At 43.7% G+C, this 22,357-nt stretch overlaps 1 long non-coding RNA gene across 1 annotated transcript; it reads right to left on the bottom strand.

Moving 5' to 3' along the window:
* Positions 1–1,692: 1,692 nt before the first annotated feature.
* LOC124244205 (uncharacterized) lies at positions 1,693–9,632 on the bottom strand. Its single transcript, XR_006889913.1, has 3 exons — positions 9,524–9,632; positions 3,725–4,535; positions 1,693–2,728 (listed from the first exon to the last, which is right to left on the bottom strand). It is a non-coding gene; the product is annotated as an uncharacterized LOC124244205 (long non-coding RNA).
* Between the last annotated feature and the right edge of the window lie 12,725 nt (positions 9,633–22,357).

Genomic DNA, 22,357 nt, shown 5'->3' with positions numbered 1-22,357 from the left:
GTTCATGTTGTTGCAAATGGCAAGATATCATACGGCTGAATAATATTGCAGTGTGTGTATGGGTATGTATATATCCATCAATGGATACTTAGGTTGTTTCCATGTCTTGGCTGTTGTAAATAATGCTGCAGTGAACATGTGGGTGCGTATATCTTTTCAAGTTGGTGTTCTCATTTTCTTCAGATAAATACCCAGAAGTAGAATTGCAGGATCATACGGTATTTCAATTTTTAATTTTTTGAGGAAGCTCCATAGTGTTTTCCACAGTGGCTGCACCAATTTGCATTCCCAGCAACAGTGCTTGCAGGTTGCCTTTTCTCCACATCCTCAACAACACTTACTTCTTATATTTCTGATAACAGCCATTCAAGAGGGGTGAGGTGATATCTCATCGTGGTTTTGATTTGCATTTCTCTCTTGCGAAATCGCATGTACACAAACATACCAAAACAGTGACTTTCTTGTTTATGGCTACCTGGTTTGCACACCTGGCTTACTCTCTTTGTATCTTGGTTTCCTGATGTGTTAAACGAAAGGGTCAGACAGCGTATTAGTCAGGGTTCTCCAGAGAAACACAACCAGTAGGATGTGTGGGTGTGCATACAAAATATATAAAAATTTGGGAAGACGCGTTATGAGGTATTGGCTCACATGACTATGGATGCTGAGAAGCCCACCAGCTGCCATCTGCAAGCTGGAGACCCAGGAAAGCTGGTGATGTAGTTCGAAGGCTTGAGAGCCAGAGAGCTGATGGTGTGGGTTCCAGTCTTCATCTACAGGCCTGAGAAGGAGCACTGAGGGCGGGAGAAGGTTGATGTTGCAGCTCACGCAGTCAAGCAGAGAGCAAATTCAACCTTCTTCACATTTTTGTTCTATTCAGGCCCTCGACAGATAGGACGATGCCCCCCACAGTGGGGAGGGCAATCTTCTTTACTCAGTCTACTGATTGAAATGCGAATCTCTCCAGAAACACCCTCTGTGAACACGCTCAGAAATACTGTTTCATAAGATATCTAGGCATCCCGAGTCTTGGTTGAGTTGACATATAAAATTAACCATCAAAGACCAGAAGAAAGACTCATTGCCTTCTAGTTCTAAAAGTTTTTGAGTTCGGGAGATGATACTCTATACTCCTTAAAACATAGCTCAGCAACCCCTCTAACCTGAGCTGTCTCACGGTCAGTGTGGAGAACTCTTATGACCCTGCATCTCTTCCCTATAATTCCTTCTTTTCCCTTCGCCCATCTATTCAGTCATCTAACAAATATTTAGTGAGTACCTACTATGTGCCAGGCACTATTGTAGGCATTGGGGATCCAGCAACAAACAGACTGTCCAGGGGAGTATGTTCTAGTGGATGCTTACTGAGCATTTATTGGAGGCTTACTGTGCCCTGTGCAAAGCACTTCACCCATGTTATCTTCTTTTTTTTTAAGTTTCCTTTTTTTTTTTTTCCCCAAAGATTGGCACCTGAGCTAACATCTGTTGCCAATCCTTTTTCTTCATCTCCCCAAAGCTGCCCAGCACATAGTTGTATAATCTAGCTGTAGGTCCTTCTGGCTGTGCTATGTGGGACGCCACCTCAACATGGCCTGATGAACGGTGCCATGTCTGTGCCCAGGATCCGAACCGGCGAAACCCTGGGCCGCTGAAATGGAGCACGAGAACTTAACCGTTCAGCCATGGGGCCAGCCTCTCACCTATGTTGTCATACTTCACAACAATCCTATGAAGTCAGAAAAATCGGTATACAGACGAGGAAAGTGAGGTCACAGACCACTAAGTGGTGAAGCAGGTGATGAACCCAGGCAGTCTGACTCCAGATCTCCTGCTTTTAATCTCTTTGCCAAAGATTCTGAAAGGTGGCCAACAGATACAACTCAGCTTGCAGCGGTATTTGGTTAGGCTCACACTGATGTTTTACAAAAAATCAAATTAGAATTTCCTGAACTCTGGTTTGCCACGCTCCCCACTATTTCCCTTTCTTTCATCCCCAGCCTGCTCCTTTCCTGTACCTGTCTGGGCCCTGAAGGCGTTTGGGTTTTGATTTCTGCACACTTCTCTCCTGCCTCCTCCTTGGAGTGATTCTGCATGTCTTCCTCATTTCTCAACTCCATTAACTACACCTCAAGGAACCTCCTTATCACAAGCACACCCTTCACTTTGACTCCTTTTCTCCTTCCCGTTTCTCTTTAATTTCCTGTAAGATACCTCAGTTTCTCTCAAAATTTTCCCATTCTGTTTCTGGTGTTTTTGAGCCCTTTCTCCCTTGCCTATGATTGTAGCTGACATCCCCAACATTATTGGCACTGACTATAGCATCAAGAAGAAAGAAGGAAGTAAAAATGGACATAACACAAGCAGCTGATTCCCTAAGCGTCTAAAACCTTTGAAAAATCCAAACTATTTCTTCAGATCTCAAACAAAACTAAACAAATATGATTGAAGCTATGACTTTGTTAGCATTTCTTCTCTGTTCCAATGGTATTAAGAGAAATAAAAAGTTTTGTTTTCACCATAGTATCTCTGGGCTTGCCTGGAAAGCAAACCAGTGTTTATAACATTTTTTTGAAAAAAAAAAAAAATACATTTCAAATTCCAAACAATTGATTGACCAGTGTGGGTTTGAAACAATCCATTTGTAAATGCCAAGTACTTCAGAATTTGCACCTTCTCTCTGACGGAACTATGAATTCCCTGATGCCTTCCACTCGGTGTTCTGAAATCTCTGTGGAAAACACAAATAAAGATATCCCAGTTAGAAATTGCTATTTTTACTTACCGCCCCCTCCTCCACCCCAGCATTCCTGTAACGGGAGCCTCACAGACATGGCTGTGCCAAATCTGAGCCATTCTGGCCAAACTCAAAGCACTGTACTTTTCACGTTAGGTTAAGCAAGATAACACGAGAGCAATTTCTCAGGCTGCCAGCATTTAAAAAAAACATTTAAAGTGGCCACCAACTGTATGTGGCTAGTCTACTCTGAGGTGTGCCATGCGTTGAATACACGCAAGGTTACAAAGACTTCATACCAAAAAAGAAAAAATGTAAAATGTCTCCTAATTTTACATTGATTACATGTTGAAATGATTTTTTTATATCGGGTTAAATAAAAACATTATTGGAGCTGGCCCGGTGGCACAGCGGTTAAGTTCACATGTTCTGCTTCGGTGGCCCAGGCTTCGCCAGTTCGGATCCCAGGTGTGGACCTACACATCACTTGGCAAGCCATGCTGTGGTGGGCGTCCCCCATAGAAAGTAGAGGAAGATGGGCATGGATGTGAGCTCAGGGCCAGTCTTCCTCAGCAAAAAGAGGAGGATTGGCAGCAGATGTTAGCTCAGGGCTAATCTTCCTCAAAAATAAAATAAAAATAAAAACATTACTAAAATAGAAAAAATCGAACACGATGAGCAGGTATTTGTAGCTGAAGAGCAATGAAGATGAAGACATAGTGTGTAGAATTTTGAACCTTGACAAAGGAGATGAGCAGTTCCTTCGGTTTGTTATACAGTAAAACAGTAAAATACTGGGGAGGAGGAATTTAGCGCTGAGCAAAATGCTTTAAATTGAACCAAAGGAATATACATTTACTGAGTTCCTCTTTTGTGCTCTCGGTGCTGGCAAAGCCATGAGAAGCACTGAGAAGGTGTGTTCACAGCAGGCTCCCCTTTCAGGAGGTAAGAGTCAGCACCCTTTTCTGGGGTACTGCTTATAAAGAGTACCTCGTGTGGCTAGACCGTATTTTGAGGTATTAAGTTTTTCCTCTATTTTCTCCTCCCTTCATGCAAGCTGACCGTCTCTTGCGTGCTTCTTGCCTCACGAGGTGGGAGCAGGCTGAAAGGCAGAAGTCATCCACAGTCCTTCTGGCTTTTGTCTCCCGCAAGTGATTCCTCGGGGTCTGGGAAGAGTTAAGAGGGAGAACAGGCCTTGCTGATAGAAACGGGATATCTTGAAGGAGCCAAGTTGAGTTTGGAGTTTCACTCCCATCCTGGGAAAAGATGGCTCCTTCCAGCTTAGGAGGAGAGGAAAGAGGACTGTGCGTCCAGGCATGGCAGAGACCAGGCGGTGGGGAGTACTGGGGGGCAGCAGGACCCCAGAGGAGTGGTGCATCCAGGCAGAAGGGCCAGGCAGCCTAGTCAAAGAATTCTGTGCCTCAAGTGTGGGACACAAGCAGCAGAGACCCACCAGACCACGGCCCCACGTGGACCTGGACAGTAGATGCCTCAGTGGTCACCTGGACATTCCAATCTAGACAGGTCAGCACTTTGTAGGATCCCAGAACTATGGCACATCACGGAGGTAAGGGAAGGAACCCAATGGTAACATTTCCCAACAGTCAGTGGAATGTAGGTTTCAGCCAGAAATTAATTCAAATCAGAAACAATAAAGACAGCTAGGTCCACTTTACAGTCTGGGGTTACAGATGGCAGATTGACGCCCTACTGCAATGATGATGAAAAATGTTTGGGGCTATGAACTCCTCTTCTCTCCTCCGGATTTTCTCCTGGGAGACTCCCTTCTCAGTATATAAACCTGTAGGGGCACAAGGGAAGAAGATTAGATTGTCCTTTCTTTTGAGGCTGTGAGTTGCATCTCTAGGAACTTGCAATTCACCTTTCTTCACGATTTCCCCTCGGCAGGAAATCTGGTGACCAGTCTGGGCTGGAGAGTTGCATCCTGAAGCGATGAGGCCCATTGAACTAGAACCCAACTAATTTTACTGCCTGGGAAATTTTTCCCAACAATGAAGGGATATATTTTTTTTATAAGATAAGATTTTACAATTTGGAAAATCAAGATCATTGAAAAAATTTCTATATCAGGCAAGGCTCTTATCTAGGAAGACAATCAAGCCCCACCCCAGCACAGCTGATCTCTCTCCCTAAGGTAAAAACTCTCTTCCAGTGGGAAAATGTCAAGTTGGTGCCTTGAACTGAGTTGGGGAACATGCTTACCCACTTTTCCCAGCACCTATTGTATTTTGTGTTCTGCTTTTCTCTCTCAACCTTCCTTCCTTGTTCTAAGTCCAGTGGAGAAAAAAGTTAAAACATTGCTCATTTTTGGATACATACTACTATTTTTTCTACTATGAAGGAGGAAAAGCAATAATTGACACTTGCAGCATCAATATCCACGCCTTGGAATGTGTCAGGGAATAGTGGGGATTGAAAAGCAGAGGGGCAGACAATGGGAGAATTTTCACTCTTTGGCTGTTTATAGAACAGCAAACAGAATTTGTTAAAATAATATATTGGCCACTTATTAGTTGCCTTTAACAAATGTAATGTCTCTGGTGCACAGAGAACCTAGATCTGGTCACTGGCCTTTTCTGTCACTGCATCCATATACCAAGTTCAGGGACCAGGGTCTGAGTCCTCATTCTTCCTAGTTGAAGAATGGAGCAGGTACTTGTGAATGTTTGCAGACTGCTGCCACCCAGTGTGGCCAGAGAGGATGCTGGGGACTATGATCCCAACCACCAGGGCAGCAATAGCCACTGCAGCATCAAAACCCAAATTATATGATGGTGATAGGGTTCTAGTCAGTAATAGAACCATGACACCCTAGAAGAACTCCACAGAGACAGCCTAGTGTAACCCCTTATTTTACGGGCAAGGCAAGGGGGAGTAAATGAAGTCAACCAATAGGTCCACAGTCCAGTCACTGGTTATTGGAGGAGTTAAGGGCCACAGTCTTCTCCTGATACCCAACCCTATGTTCTTGGTGTCCAATTAGTAACTTCAGTGATGGCTATGGCTCATCCAGGAGTCACAAATGTAGCAGAAATAAGCAAAGCAAGCCTCTTGGTGAACAATCAGAAGTAGTGGGCCTGACTTGGAGATGCCTGCCCTGCCTAAGGCATTCACATTTACCTCCTGTATTCGTTTCCTATTGTTGCTGTGACAAATTACTACCAACCTAGTGACTTAACACAATGGCTTTATTCTCTCACCCTTCTGAAGGTCAGACGTCTGCATAGGTCTCATAGGGGTAAAATCAAGGCGTTGGCAGGGCTGTGTTTCTCCTGGAGCCTCTGGGGGACAATTTGTTTTCAGCTTCTAGATGCTACCTGCAGCCACCTGCTCATGGCCTCCTTCCTCCATCTTCAAAGCCAGCAACGGCCCTTGGAGTCTTTCTCATGATGCCATCTCTCTGGTTCTGGCTCTCTCTTCCTCTTCCACTTTCCAAGGATCCTTGTGATCACATCGGGCCCACCCAAGTAATCTAGGGTAATCTTGCTATTTAAAAATTAACTCAATCACATCTGCACACGCCTCTTTGCCGTGTCAGGTATAGTATTACAGGTTCTGGGGATCAGCACGTAGAATGTCTTTGGGAGGCCATTATTCTGCCTGCTACGTCCTTTATAAAAGTGGCCAACTAAATACTTTGCAGGGTAGATGGAGCCCATGGGCTGCCAGTTTGCGATCCTCCATTATTCCTGTGCTAAGCGTCATGAAGGCACATAGGAAATAGGATAAAGTCTTTAACTTGGAAAATGGTCAGGCTGGAGGATGGGGACTAACACGCAAAGCAATGGGGCACCACGTGCCAGAAAGAGTATAGGGAAGCGTCACCTGGCACCGGGGCTGCAGTGCTGCCAATGGCACTCCATGGCCTCCTAGATGCCCACAAGTCCTAGATCTCAATTTTAGATGGGAAAGAAACCCACAGTACGAGTCACTCATCTCATCTGAGAGGAGACGGAAGCCTTCCCAGGGGAAATGACAGATTGAGTTAGTGGGTGAACTGGGATTAGGGTTCTGGTATCCTGATGCCTCAGCTCCGTTCTCCTGCCACCCTACAGGCTGTTCTCTACCAGCGCTCTGGCCTGACATTCAGGGCCCTTCGTTCTCTGACTCCACTGTATCATCCACTGCCACCTTCTCCTGTGACGCGAGGTGACCTTGCTCTCATCACATTGCTCTCCTTGTTGCCCTAAGAATGCACACACTTGTTCATTCACCCGTGTTTATCATTCATTCATTCCTCATCCGTTGAATGCCTACCGTTGCCAGGCCCGGACCAGGCTCTGCGAACACACGGGCAGTTAGAACCCAATCCCCTCCTTGATGGGTTTCTAGTCCAGTCCAGCAGTCTCTGCCCTTGTCGTGCCATGGCACAAATGGTGGAGGATTGTTCACTCCTTGTTTGGCCTGCTGGCTATAATCCCAGGCACGCCCTCTCCTTCCTTCCCCTCTTAAGAGAGAAGACCAGAAGGCCAGTGGGTGAGAACACCATTACGAGAGAGAACTTTTCTAAGTCACAGAAAATTATCTTTAAGATACATTATTGGCAAACTTCCATATAAGTAGTAGATGACATGGGTCATGCTAATGTGCCTCACAGGTAGGAACCTGTAATTTAGTGGCTCATGTGGCCCTGCTTGCCTGTATGCCCTTTTTTTTTTTTAAAGATTTTATTTTTTTCCTTTTTCTCCCCAAAGCCCCTCGGCACATAGTTGTACATTCTTCGTTGTGGGTCCTTCTAGTTGTGGTATGTGGGACTCTGCCTCAGCATGGTCTGAGCAGTGCCATGTCCGCGCCCAGGATTCGAACTGACGAAACACTGGTCCGCCTGCAGCGGAGCGCGAGAACTTAACCACTCGGCCACGGGGCCAGCCCCAACCTGTATGCCCTTTTTTATTTAAGTGAACACTGGAGCTTCGACTAGTCCTCATTTTCGAAAAGAGAAGAAAAGCAGCTCAGTGATAAGGAACCCCGCACCCTTTTGAGGAGAGAACTTGCCATCTGATCTTTCACCTTCAAGTCTTTGAGTCAATACCATAAAAGTATAAAGGAGCCGGGAGTATCAGCCTTAAGAAGGGAGTGCTGGAAAGAAAGTAACAGGAGTCACCTGTCTGAGGGGAGAGATTTACTCCATTGGTTCCAAGGAAATCGTGTCATCCAGAGGAAGCTGCAAAAGGTGGATTCACACTGGCGTGACTCAGTCCCCAAAGCGATGTGCTCAAAATAGCACTGGGTGAGGAAACCCTTGTTGGCCAGGGACGGAACCCCAGCACAAAGGAGCTCATCAGGACGAGAAAGGGGGGAACGTAACAATGCCTGAAGAAGCCAGGGGTAGAGTGACTTCAGTCACTGCTGGATTACCCTGCCCCCCCACCTGCTCTTGCGGTGGAGAAGTGAGCCGCTGGTGTCCCAGTTATAGCTATAGCTCAGCATTAGCCACCCCTTGGATGAGAGCAGTGTCATTCACAGTGGCTCTAGCACACCCCAGGGATTGACTTTCACGGACCCCAACTCTGTGACCTGGGAGAATGGCGCTGATTCCTGAGAAGGAGTCACAGGCTGCCCCTAAAATGGGGGTTGGGGAGTACAAGGCAGGAGCTCCGGGCCCAAACCTCGTAGCCTGAGAGTGAGGCGCCCTCCCCTCCAGAGACAATCAGGCTGCCTAACTGAAGGGGGAACGGGTGACAGGTTACAAGAGCAGACGCTCTCCGTGTCTCCAAGGCAGGTGAAAATAAATGGCGCCCTCCACTTGTTTTCCCTGTCCCACACGGGGGCCATACAGAAGGCTTCACCAACGCTTCTTGAAGTTCCCTCTTATCCTACCCACTTCCACCCTCTCACATACCACAGCCTCCCTCAACACCGGGGTCCCCATGTAAAGACTCCCCCTCCTCCTCTCCTGCCTTTCCACCTGATTCTCTTACACAAAACCCGGAGAACCAGTCTGATGGGTAGGACTGTGGAGGGCACAGGGCAAGTCTGTGTGTGTGAGGTGGGGGTGGGGGAGCTGAGAACACTGGCTACTTGATTGCTTCATCCTATCACAGCAGGAAAATGCGAATTCTCCCAAGTTGGAAGGTCTCCCTTGCAATACCCTGAGTTCCCAGTCCTGGAGGACAGGCTGTGCTCCCAGGACATTGGGAACTGGAGGTTTACAAACCGCCTCTGTGCCCTGCTGCCACATCCAAGCTTTCCACAAGCCCACTGCAAACGTCTTGAAGAGGACATCTCTCTTCTCACCTGCTCTCAGAGGTATTGCTAAGAATTTAAATCTAGCTGTATCTGCATTATGGTCTGGCACATCTGGGACTCAATCTTCAAGAGCTGGATTTGATAGACAGTCGAGTAGCAAATAAACGACCAACCGTGACAGAGGGGAAAAAAGAGAAAAAGCAAAAACCAAACAAAAACCGATAACAAGCAAGTGAAAAGACCCAGCCAGCCTCTTGAAATGACTGGAAGTAAAAATCATTTGGAAGCAGCCACCCAGAAGGAAAACTAAAGCCCTTTTGATCTTATCTTCCATTTCTGAGATAAACAATGCATTCAATACAAGTGATTCCAAAACCAAAGTTATAATTTTTGGAAGACATCCCCCAGTGTTTAATGAGGCACTGATCTCCTGGCCAGTTTGTCTTAGAAGGTACACCAGGAAGCTCTATTTTATTTCTCAAAGTTGAAAGAGCTATGGGAGTTTTATTGAGATTTTTACTGTGGGTTTAGGGGCCAAGGTGTAGGAAGTGGTGCCAAGAAACATGAAGCTGGGCTTACCATAAGCGGGCTTGGACCGTGAGGTTTCCTCCAAGTGTCTGCGGACAGCGCTACCCCCCAGGTCCCAGGCCTGGCAGGAGGAGTGGAAGGTTTTGGCCCAGCCCTCACACTTTGACCTCCCCTAGGGTGAGGCACCATGGCCTGGGGTGGAGAAGCCTGGGGAGTCAGTCGGGGTTAATTTGGGCCGAGCTGCTGGTGGTCACTTTGCACTGGGAGGGGACCCCACTGCTGTCATTATTTTAAGCAGTTGACAACCAGGCCCCTGCAAATTTACTGCAGGGCTTTCATTAGCGCCCTGGGACAGTTTTATGAGACTTTATGGCTCTAACTGACCCTTATCACTTAGGGACAGACGCTGTGCCCTGGGGTTATGGGGATCCGGTCACTCTGCTATCATTTGAATGCGCCCTCTAATCACCAATTCAAAGAAGTGTTTGAAGCATTTAAATTCCTGCCAGTAATTCAGCTGCTGCTTAACGCAGGCAATTATTGCATCACTTCACACATTCGGACAGAACACTCAGCCCTGGTGGTTATTGCATCAGCTCTGGAGCAACCTGCTCTTCCAATTAAGCTCATTGCCCTGGAACACGCGAGAACTGCCAATCACGCTTGAAAGCACCCCCTCACCAGCTACTTCACAATGAGCTGGCCGCAGGAAAGGACTTCCCAAAAGTTAATCAGCCCCACCTCAGGGCAAAAGGGTCTTTAAATAGACTGTCCAGGGTCTGCCGGGAACAGCCCTATTAGGTATGTGTGTGTCCCCAGGGAAACCCTTCTCAGGTCTCTATTCCAGGAATAGTAGTCCTGCTCCCTAGATGCAGTTGGTTTTTGTCCTAGGACACTATGAATGACGAAACTAGTGGGTTTACTGTTTTTTCCCCTTTATCTGTTTTTGTGAAACCAGTAACACATGCTTGTTAAAGGAAAAATCGGAATATACAGCCCAGCAAAATGAAAAGTAAGTAAGTCACCTAAATGGTCACCACCCCAAAGCTACCTACCATGGCTAAGATGTCAGGGACCCTTCCAGTCTTTCGTGTTTCCTCTCTGAATTGGCTGCTAGAAAGACCCAGAGACAAATCCCGATATGAATGAGAATTTAATACATAACAACAGAGAAAAGATGTAATAGATAAAAGACAGTACTGCCCAGCTCTCCACTTGGAAGAAGATGAACTTGAACTCCCACCTTATACTATATGGCAAAATCCATTTCAAACAGGTTAAATATTTAGATGTAAAAAATACAGCAATGAAGGGACTGTTTAAAAATCTGGTAGGCTACGTGTCCATTCTAGGATTGGGAGAGCATTTAAAACCAAGACCAGGAGGTATGAAGGAAAATATATTTGATTTTTAAAATGATAAAGTCAATAGGTCAATAATGACACATTTGTAGATTTGTAACACAAGTGACAAAGTTTATACATAGAATACAAATTCTTAAATTTGATGAGAAAAAGACAATGACAGCAAAGTGCTCAAAGGATACAAACGAACAATTCAATGAGGAATAAATTCAAATGGCCAACAAGCCAATAAACATTTGAGATGTTTAAATTCACTAGTTGTCAGAGAAAGTCAAATTAAAGCAAACAATAAAACACCAGTTCACAGTTAGACTGGCAGAAAGAGCCATAATACCACATGCTGGTGGAGAGAGAAGGGAGGGACAGAGCCAAATAAAAAAAAGTAAGACACAATGTTCACTTAAAATAAAATCGATGCATATCATCATATTTATGCCTTGTATGAAATTATATGTATGTGTTATGGATTGTTTTCCCCCAAAGAAGATATGCTGACATCCTAACCCCCAGTACAGAATGTGACCCTTTTGGAAATAGGGTCTTAGATAATCAGATCAGAATGAGATCATTAGAGTGAGCCAATATGACTGGTGTCCTTATGAGAAGAGGAAATCTTGACAGAGTCAGACACACGTAGAGGGAAGATGATATAAGACACAGAGAGAATGCCATGTGAAGGCGGGGAATTGGAGTGATGCGTCCACAAGCCAAGGAATGCCAAAGATTGCTGGCAAACCATCGGAAGCTAGGAAGAGGCAAGCAAGGATTCCCCTACAGTTTTCAGAGGGAGCATGGCCCTGTTAATACCTTGATTTCACACTTCTAGCCTCTGGAACTGTGAGACAAGAAATTTCTTGTTTTAAGCCTCCAGTTTGTGACAGTTTGTTACAGCAGCCCTAGAAAGTGAATACAATCTGTATATGCATAAAAAAATACAACAGCAGATTTTAAAAATCCTTATCTAAGACAAAATTCTATAAATTCAGAGCCATAGTTATGTCTCAATCCCGCTGGGTAGGTTTGCCATATTTATTTTAGTCCTATTTTGCCCTTTATTTATACAAACATCTTGATATCCATCTTAAACTATTTTTGAGATGTGGAGCTGTAGGGTTATCCAGATCCTGTAGACTTGGGGCTGATGGATCCTCGGGCCACACACAATAAAGGAAACTGACCAAGGTGAGAGGAGGTAGAGATGCAGGATAAGGAGCCCACACAGCGGTGGATCCTCAGAAAGAGACGCAAGACTATCAAACCACTCAAATGGAGAAAAAGGTCCAGCTCCGCTTCACCTTCAGCCTGGTCATGTTAATTTCTGTGAGAGTTATGCTTCTGAGAAATCCTCTCTTTACTTAAGCTAATTTCAGTGGATGTCTGATTCTTGTAATCAAACTTAGGGAAAGAACTGCACGAAGTGCATGGTTGCCAAAGGAAAAATTGTTGCATGGTGAATTCTGAATTAAGGTGTTTAATTGTGTAGCCAGAGGATTGAGTCCCTCTCGTCTTCCCTTAACTAGAACAACACTACCACGCACAGTTGCGTAAAGGGTCCCACATATCATAACAGAAAATTCTGATATATTTTTTGATGCAAAGATATTTAAAAGAGAGAAAAGTGGTAAATAAGAAGTTAAATGTAAACTTATTTTCTGGCCTGAAATTAGGCAGAACCTACATATGAGAGATGAAATCAATGAGTAAAGTGACCTCCTGAAGAAGTTGGCAACTGAAAAGATGTAAGAATTAAGGGAGCAGAGACCAAACTGCGTGAGCCAGTAGATCTCAGTAGAAGACCGATGTCCATGGAATTTGGAGAAGATCAGAAGATAGAATGTGGCAGTGTGGCTTCAGCAGTGAGCTGAGGGAGAAGCCCTGACTCTTCAGGACACTGAGGTGTTTGTTGGAATGTGGCCGTAGTGGAAACGAAGGCAACAGTCTGTCTGACAAGACTTGAGGGCACTCATCATTAACACATCAAGACAACCGTTCTTGCTTAGACTTGATGCTTATTCAACATCCTTCGGATTGTAAACCACCTCTCCAAATAGACTGCTCTGTGGGGAGAAAACTCTGAGTGTTGACCAGCTCTCATAGGCATCCTGCCCACTGGGCCCTTGTGTTTTCTCTGAAGAGAAATAAATGATGGCCCACTGTGTGTCAGACTCTGGTGAATTAGTCCCCTCAGTCCACTCACGTGGGCAAGGTGACAACACAGAGTGTCTGGCCTGCTGTCTCGCTAGATAACAGCACCAGTGCATCCTTATTTTATCTGACTGTATCCGCTAGCAGATGAGTGATTGGGGTTTAAGTACCAGAAGGAAGACTTTGTTAACTCTGTAGGGTTATCTTGATGCAAAATCCAGATGGTGGCGGTGGCGGTGCTGCTGGGGGGATGTGGAGAGTCATGCGCTCTGATGGTGACTAACTGTGGGAACCCTATTAGGGAAAGGAGGCAAAACTCTACCTAAATTCTGGCCATCAATCTCAGTACTGTGTACGCAGAAACATGGCAAATGACAAGTACAGCTTTCATTGTATGATTTTTGAGTTTCCAGGCAATGCAAAACTATGACGTGGGTTACCAAACAAAACTTTTAATTGTGGCCTTTAGCTAAAATGGGATGGGTCAAGAAGGCCAACAAAATAAAATGTATTTTTTTCCTCTAGACTACTGGCTAAGAATCAGATTTATACCCTAGATTGTAAGAAGTTTCCCTAAATAGATAATACCTAAATGTCCTGAGCCATACCCACTGCTGGGAAATCAAAAGCGTGGATTAAACCTTAATTAACTAATTAGTTCATTCATGTACCAAAAGCAATGATCACTTACTACACGCCATGCTGGGTGTGACATGCTTGGCACACACATCCAACTCTTCTCAGCCCCACAGCTCTTGATCCCATTCAACACCCAACGTCAAGCTGCTCTTGGACACTACCCACTCTGGCTCTCTGTGCCTGGGCCTCCCTAGTCCACTGTGTGAGTTACAGTGATGCCACCCCAAAGGGAGGTCCCGACCTTCCTATACCAGCTTTCTCCTTTTTACACCAGAATCTTGCTTTGTGCGTTGGAGAAGTCATTAAGCCAGACTCTCCTCTTTCTCGAAATTTCTCTAAGCCCAAAGTGAACTGTGTACTTCCTAACTCTCAGCTCTCTGTCCACTTCTCCCAGGTGAGTTTCTTGCGTCTCCTTAAGGATCGCAGGGCAACAACTACAGCCCTTTTGGTCCAAGTATGATGGATCCCATTACAAGCCCCCTATGTCTTCCTCGAAGGACCTGGAGGAAGGTGGGTTTAAAAGCTCTTGTGAAAATGGTCTGGCAAGTGTTCACATTAGATACAAACTGTAATCTTAATTAAATAAACAGTAAAAAGAGGGGACTAGTTGCCCCCAGCATCTGCAAAGGCTTCATCTCGGTGTCAGGTCCCTGTAGGCCTAGTGTTTGTGTTCCTGGGAGACGCTGTGCTCAGTGTGTTGACATTTAAGAAAGAGAGTGATGTAATTTACTTGCAATAGGTTCCAAGCTCACCAGCACACAAGCATTCTGCTACTCTGGTCCGAAGCCAGGGTTTTGATGTAATACAAAAAGATGAAAGAGAGAAAGTGCCTTAATGCTCCCAGTATAATAGATTTTCAGGTTCAGTTGCTTATTCTCAGCTTTCTGAGATTTATCTGGAGAGGTTGTGTGCTTGCTGACTTCACTCACATTTTCGTTTTGTTTAAATTCAATTAATTTATGGTTAAGCCTTTGAAAGAGAATGTTTAAAATAGACACAGCAAGTATGACTGTCGGGAATAATGCTGGCTTACGCTTTATTATGAAGAAAGGAAATGCGAGCTCTCTAAAGATGGAGCAGAACCAGCACGAGACATCCATTTTCCTTTTTTCCAAGTGCTGGTGCCATTCTAGAGGGAAAATAATGGCGCTGCTGCCCTGACTGGGGACTACCCTGGGGTCCTCTGCACTGGTTTAGACCAGGTAGGACCTGGGTATAGAGAAGCCACAACAGCATGGAGAAATGTGTCAGGACACTTGGTAAATAGTGTAGGACCCAAAGAGCTGAAAGGACGGGTTAGGCCCTCCCCAGCTGGTACACAACCTGCTCTTGGGAAAAGTGCTGCCTGGTGGAGGAGGCGGGCACGCCCCTTTTCCCCCAGGCTCCCTCATAGCTTCAGTTGGAATGACCCAGGCTAGACTGACCCACGGGAGGATGCTGCGATTGCCCTGTAAAGGCCTGTGTCTCTGACCTTCTCTCAGCTCATCTCCTCCTCTCTCTCCCTCCCCCCAAATCCTTGAGACAACCACGCACAGAAACTTGGGCACATTATTTCTGATTTCAAATATTCTGTCCAATCATTAAGTTCTGAGTTTGATGCCGTCTCAGTTTTTCTACTTAGATAATACGTTGTCCTCTCTTCCCTGTGTATGTGTCCTCCCCACGATGGAAAGGAACCTGCAGGTAACAAAATAAAGGGAGAGGGGTGCAAAGAAGGTAAGATAAGGAGGAAAGGAGGAAACAAATACGGTCGCCACGCTGTTCTCTTTCCATTCTCCAGAGACATGGTTCACTAGTTCTCATTTAGCAAGTATTTTATAGTCTTTATTATGTGCCAGAGGCTGTGTTAAGCACTGTATCAACTTGTTTAAATAAAGTAACGACTATGATAATAACTTTATGAGGTAGATTCTATGATGTTCCTCATTTTACGGAAAAGGAACAGAGCCGAGCCACTTGCCCAAGCCATTTGCCATGACCTTGCCCAAGGTCACTGCTAGTAAGACCAGACAGTTTGGTTCCAGGCTCCTGCTCTCAACCGCTACATCTGGCTGCCTCTTCCTTCTGGCATTTATTTTTTAAGAGTTGAACCTAAACATTGTATAACTATGTAATAATACATTCTTACTGTGGGAAATTTGGAAAGGAAGTAAAGGATAAAGAAGGAAAAAAATAATTGCAATGATTCCAGCATCCAGAAACAACTGCTGTTAATATTCTTATATTTTGTCTTTTCTTGATGAGATTTTTTTCCCCACATACAGAGATCATATTACATGTACAATTTCATTGCCTAACTTCTCCTAATGTTGTTATAATAAGCATTTTCCAGTGGTCACCAAATAGTTTTTAAAAACAGATTCTTAAAGACACAATCCTGGGCATTTGAATTGTGCTAAATTGTTACTCATAAGTCTAGCTGTGTTTTGTCTTATTGTTTTTCCTTTTTTTAAAAGAAAAGGGGAAGATACTCATGTTTTAACAAAAACTATTTGATTACAAAAATTCTGATTGCAGAAAAATTGGAAATAAAGAGAAAACTGTTCAATCTTTAAGTCTGTAAAGATTTGTTGGGCACCCTTCCTATGGTAGACACTGTAAGAAGCTGAAGATACTCTATGGTGAGCAAGATTTACTTCCTACCCACAAGGAGCTTACACTCTGCTCTGGTGTGGTAGACTAATATTGTACAAGACGTTAAAAAGAAAATTAAAGAACCTCTTAGCCCCATCACCCAGACAGAACCGCAACTTACAATTAGGTGTGTGACCTTTCAAGTACGTGGTATGTTTACACATAGTTTAAACAAAAATGAGATTACATTGTATATGGTTCTATGTTCTGCTTTCCAGTCAGCAGTATCATTTTCTATCGTTAAATGTTTGTCAAAGATTTTACTCTTAGTGGTGGCATAGTTTTCCATTTTATGTATGAAATACAATCATCCTTCCATTAAATGTTTAGATTGTTTCCAGTGTTTTGAATTATAAACAATGCTTCAATGAATATATTTAAAACCCTTTTTTGTATCTCCCTATAAAATCTCTAAAGGTTGAACGTTCAATTCACAGAGAATGAATGTGTTTAAGATCCTTAATATCACAAAGTGTGCTTCACAAAGCCTGAATATTTTTCACTCCCACTAGGAGTACAGAAATATATGCCTTCACTGTGTCTTTACCAACACTGTATTATAATAAAAGTACATCTTTGCCAAGATCTTGTTTAATTGCCATTTCAATTTGCATGTATTTGAGAATTGATAAGGGGCAAATATTTTTTCACAAGATTATTGACTGTGTATCTTTTTTGTGTGATTTTGTTTCTGTTTTTTTCTATTAGGATTTTCGTTTTTTCAAACTGATTCGAAAAATTTCTTAATATATTAAGGATATTATACTTCTGTTAAAAATTTGCAAAACGTTTTCTTAGTTTGTCACTTTCTCTTTAACTGTTAATCATACTTCTTATATACAGAAGTTTAAATGCCGCTACCTTCCGTGGCTGATGCCTTCCTGCCTCCAGCTTCAAGCCAGCAACTGGCATCTCTCTGAACCTTCTTCCACAGACACATCTCCCTCTGGCTCTCCTCTTCTGCCTTCCTCTTTCACTTTTAATGACCCCTGTGATTACGTTGGGCCCACCTGGATAACCCAGCATACTCTCCCCATTGCAAGATCAACTAATTAGCTAACTTAATTCCATCTGTAACCTTAATACTCACAATGTTAATATTCAATTGGGAATTGGGATGTGGACATTTTCGGCGGATCATAATATTTTACTATTATATTTTCTTTACCAACTATCTACGTCTTTATACATCTCTCTCCATCTACAGAAAAATACATCTTATTTTTTTAGTGCATTTCAAAGTAAATTGCAGACATCAATACACTTCTCCCTAAATACTTTAGCGTAAACATCATAGTAGAGTTTATTATTTCCTTGTTTTTCTTTAAATTTTGAGGTAAAATTTACATGCAAGAAAATGCATGAATTTAAAATGTACATTTGCTGAAGTTTAACAAATGCGTACACCTGTGTAACCCAAAGCCCTATCAAGAAATGGAATATTCACCTCAACTGTCATGTGCCATCCCAAGCAGAATTCTGATTTTTTGTATCATAGATTAGTTTTACCTGTTCTAAATGTTCATACAGGTGGAATTATTCAGCATGCACTTTTTTATATAAGGCTTCTTTCACTCAGCTTTTTTTTTCCCCCCAGTATTATTAGTTTATTCCTTTTTATTGCTGATATCCCATTGTATTGATTATCACTGTTGTCCAATTGCTGAGTGACAGATTTCAGTTTCTGGCTCTTATGAGTAAAGCTGCTATAAAAATTCTTACACAAGTCTTTTTTGTGGGCACCTGTTTTTATTGTTCTAGATACTTTCACTGTAAGCATCAAACATTTTTGCCGCATAACTGCTGTAAAAGATAAAATAACTGGTTGACATTTGCTCCCACTTTTATATTATATAAATCTTAGCTCCACATTTCCCATGGAACTTTGGACTGTCTATCAACGGACGTGTGACAACATGCCAAAGACCAGCAACAGCGTAGAAGGCTTTTCACAAAGCGATGCAAAGCTCAGTTACAAATACGCATCCTGGTATTTGAAAATCGATACCTCTCTTAATGAAGAAATCTTAGCCATAAACAAAAAGTGTGATGGATGCCAAACAAAGAGAAGAATCAACAAGCAAAAAGAAAAAGAGTGTACTCCTATGAACAAAAGACTTCAAAGACAAATACTTAGGTACAACCCACAAAATAAAATCAGTTGTTTGTGCAGTATGGCCATGAATCTACACACATATTAAATGTATTTAAATATTTTGTATTTCACAATAGCCTTTTTAATTTTGTTATTCCTTTTTCATGTTTCATTACGTCCTTTTTGACGTCCCTCTTTTATTTTTCATTATTTTATCTTTTACAGTAAAACTGCCCTACAGCCAATTAGTTATGCTGCGAAAACGTGTGCGATGAAAATACTTGCAGCAAAGATGTTGATGGCAAAGCTGCTTATGACGAAAATGCCAGACACAGATTTTGTTCTTTTAGGCAAATACCCAGAAGTAGAATTGATGAACCATTGAGTAAGTATATGGTTAGTTTTATAAGAAACTGCCAGAACTTAAAAATAACGATTGCATTATTTTATACTTCCACCAACAAAGTATGAGAGTTCCAGTTGCTCTAAATCTGTCAACATTTGGTGTTGTCAATGTTTTAATTTTAGCCATGTTGGTGGGTGGTATCTTTGCAGTTTTAGTTTGCATTTTGCTCATGACTGATGTTGAGCACTTTTTCATGTGCTTATTAGCCATTCATATCTCTTTTTTTGTTAGAGTATGTTTAAATCTTTTCCTCATTTTTATTGTTTTTGATAGTTTTAAGTATAACATGCTACATCTTACTTGTTTTTACTTTAGTGGATGGTTTGAGATAGAAATGAAAAATTGTTTTCAAATATTGAACAAACTGTCCCAATATATTTTAAAAAGTATCCTTTATATTTCCACTGATTTTAAATGCCATGTTTGTCATACTATTGGATACACTAGATTTTGTCTCATGGCTTTCTTTTCTGTTCCATTGTAATGCCTATGCTTTCACTGGTACAACATAATTTTAATTGTTGAGGACTTAGAATACACATTAAAAATTGGCACAACAAACTCACTCTCCTTGCTGTCCTTTTTCAGTATTTTCTTACATATTCTTTCCCATTCATTTTTCCAGATGAACTTTAGAATCACTTAGTAAAGCTGCATCCTTTTGATATCTCAGTATGATTTTGACTAGAAATTCTTCAAACTTATCAGTTAATTTTAGGAAAATTGCCCTGTTTACCTATTTTGACTTATCATCAAGGAGCATGCTATCTTTCTCCATTTATTCAAGTTTCCTTTAAATTTTACTGAATAAATTGACTAAAATTGTTTGTTCTTTGGAATTTTATATTTTTTGGTATTCTGAGACTCCTTGGTATTTTTGGATCTCTAATTCTCTTTGTAAATATTTTCTGGTCTTCCTATCTTTAAGAGAAACAGGCAACCACAAACCAATAAACAGATTTTCTTAATAGACACATCTCAGAACTTGGCCAATCAAGGCCTAGTTAATTAACCACAGCCCCACGGGAGAAGACTTTCTAGATAAATATGGCCACAGTTGCCAGCCAGAGTCTATATTTTCTCTCTCTTTGTTGAAATTCTCATTTTGTTCACTCATTATTCTCCTGACCTTGGTGAGCATCTTTATGACTATTATTTTGAACTGTTTATCAGGTTAATAACTTATTTCTGTTTCATTAAGGTCTGTTTCTGAAGTTTTATCTTCTTATGTTTGAAACATATTCCTTTGTATCTCCATTTTCCCCAAGTCTTTGTGTTGGTTTCTGTGCATTAGATAAAATAGCCCTCTCTCCTCATCTTGAAGGAGTGGTCCCTTGTCGGAGAGAACCTTATCATTCAGCCCAGCTCTAGCTCTCAAGCCTTTGTGATTGTCTCTCAAATCTTTGTGATTGCCCAAGCTGCCTTCTTTGTTCTTAGTGGCTCCCAGTAGTTGAGAGTCTGCCAAGACGTATCAGTGTCCTAAGGGGGAGGACCTCACTCAGCACCTAAATGCAGGCTGTTTGGAAGCCGGACACTCAGGCAGCAGTGTCTAAAGTATACAAAAGGACCTCCTTCTAAAGACTGGGGAATGGGTGTTTCTGCTCCCTCTGTGTTGACCCCTGGGGGAATAGCCAGTTAAGAACTGTTTCTTTGTTTGTTACAGTCTTGTGGGACTCGTGAATGTAAGCTTTGCTGTCTACCAGAGCCAGGCTATCAAAGGGTGTGTTCCCTGGGCAGCAACCACAGAACCAGGGTGCCAGACATGTACACAAGCTCCTTCTAGGGAGATACCAGTGACCTGCAGGAGGGCAGAGAGAGAGTACCAAGACGGTGCCTCCCAGCCTCTCTGGTCTCTGGAGAGGATTGCACTTGGCCCCTAGACTTGTGTTAAGTTAGGAGCCTGACCCTTGGGCTGCATCGTTTAGGATAAGTGAATAGCCCTGTTTCATGGAAAGATTGGGGAAATGGGTATTTCAGGCTGCTGCCTCTGTGCTCAGCCTTGGGGTGACAGCCACTGCGCGACATCAGAGCCTGCGTGTTTGCTATAGCCGTGAGGGATCAAGCCCTGCTGGCATTTAGAGCTGGGTGCTTTGGGGGTCCCTCCCTCTGGTGGAAGTGTTAAAAGCTGGGGTGCTGGATGTTGAGTAGGTCCGAAGCTTTCACCCCTCAGGGAGAAGCTGGGAGTTGTGAGTTTCCTCTTGATTGTGTGTCACTGCACCCGGGGTAGGGTTTGCGCAGAGACTGTGTCTCGGCCTCTCCTCATTTTGTTGTGGGTCTTTTTCCTGTTCACCCGATGTGCAGGAGTCGCTCAGGCAGTTTCTGGACTTCTTTCAGAGAAAGAATGTTCCATACGTAGCCATAGATTCAGCGTGTCCATGGAAGGAAGGGAGTTGAGGAGCCTCCTATGTCGTCATCTCGAACTGGAGCATCTATATTTAAAAAAATCTCCCCAGATAATTCTCACTTGCTGCCAGGGTTGAGGATCATTGTTCCAGATTCTCGTCTAAAGCGCCGGGGTAGAAAGTTTCCTGTGGTGTCCACAACCTGAGGCCTGTTTCCCGCGATTCTTTTCAACGGTCGGAGAAAGGAGGGTTCGCCCTTGCATTCGGGCAGCCGCGTTTCTGCAGGTGAAACGATTTACGGGTAGGCGTGCAGATTTGGAAGCAGCATAGACGGGCATGGGAGGCGGGCAGGAGACAAACAGCCGGGAGGGTTCCCTCAGCCCAGGAAAGATTAAGGACCACCCTGAGAAGCTGAGAGTTTCAGCTGGCCCAGTGGGATGACAGACGTGCAGCACGACTCGAGTGAAAATCACCATTGATGGTTGAGAGGCACGGCGACTGAGCGGCGGGGGCATTTGGTTATCAGCTCGCAGAACCATCACAAAGCTGGCGCATTTAAGAAGGGATTGGGTGCTGCGATGCGGCAGCATCCTTCATGCGCAGCCTCCCTTTAGCTTGGAGCGTGAGGGCGGCTGCGCGCTCCGAGGAGGACCACCGGCTCTGACATCGCGGATGCTGAGGGCCCTGCCTCCCTGGCCGCAGTCCATCATTCGCGGGGTGGGGGGTTCCGGCCGCGGCCTGCGGGGGGACAGTCCACCTGGCGGGGGCGCGGACCACAGGTTGGTGGGTGGACCCTCCTCTGTGCCGGTTGTTCAGCTCGCTGTTTCGTTTGTGCTGGAGACACACGGCCACGCTTGGGCAGTACCTAATTCCTGGCTTACGGTTCTTCACTAAACGTGTGACACCGTATCACTCCCAACAGGAAATTTGGCAAGAAAAAGTACAAGTGGATTCGCCTCCCTCCTCAGGCAGAGCCAGCCACGGCCTTGTTTCCTTGGGATCCCACAGGAAGAGGTGATGCGAGCCCGATTTCAAACGGGCCTCATGCGGCCAGACCTGCGATCTGACAAGCCATTTAGACATCCAGAATTGCAAAACAATAATAACCGTCAGTTAACACAGGCCTTTCTGCATGTTAGGCTCTGTTCTAAGGGCCTTCTATTTATTGACAAGGTTATTTCTCACGTGACAGATGTGATAATGTAATAAAAACACCAAAAAATTCAGTTCCATGACCACGTCTCCCAAACCCCTGAGCAA

Source organism: Equus quagga, chromosome 8, assembly GCF_021613505.1.
Source record: "Equus quagga isolate Etosha38 chromosome 8, UCLA_HA_Equagga_1.0, whole genome shotgun sequence".
Classification (NCBI taxonomy): domain Eukaryota; kingdom Metazoa; phylum Chordata; class Mammalia; order Perissodactyla; family Equidae; genus Equus; species Equus quagga.
This window is presented reverse-complemented; position numbering and strand designations above follow the sequence as displayed.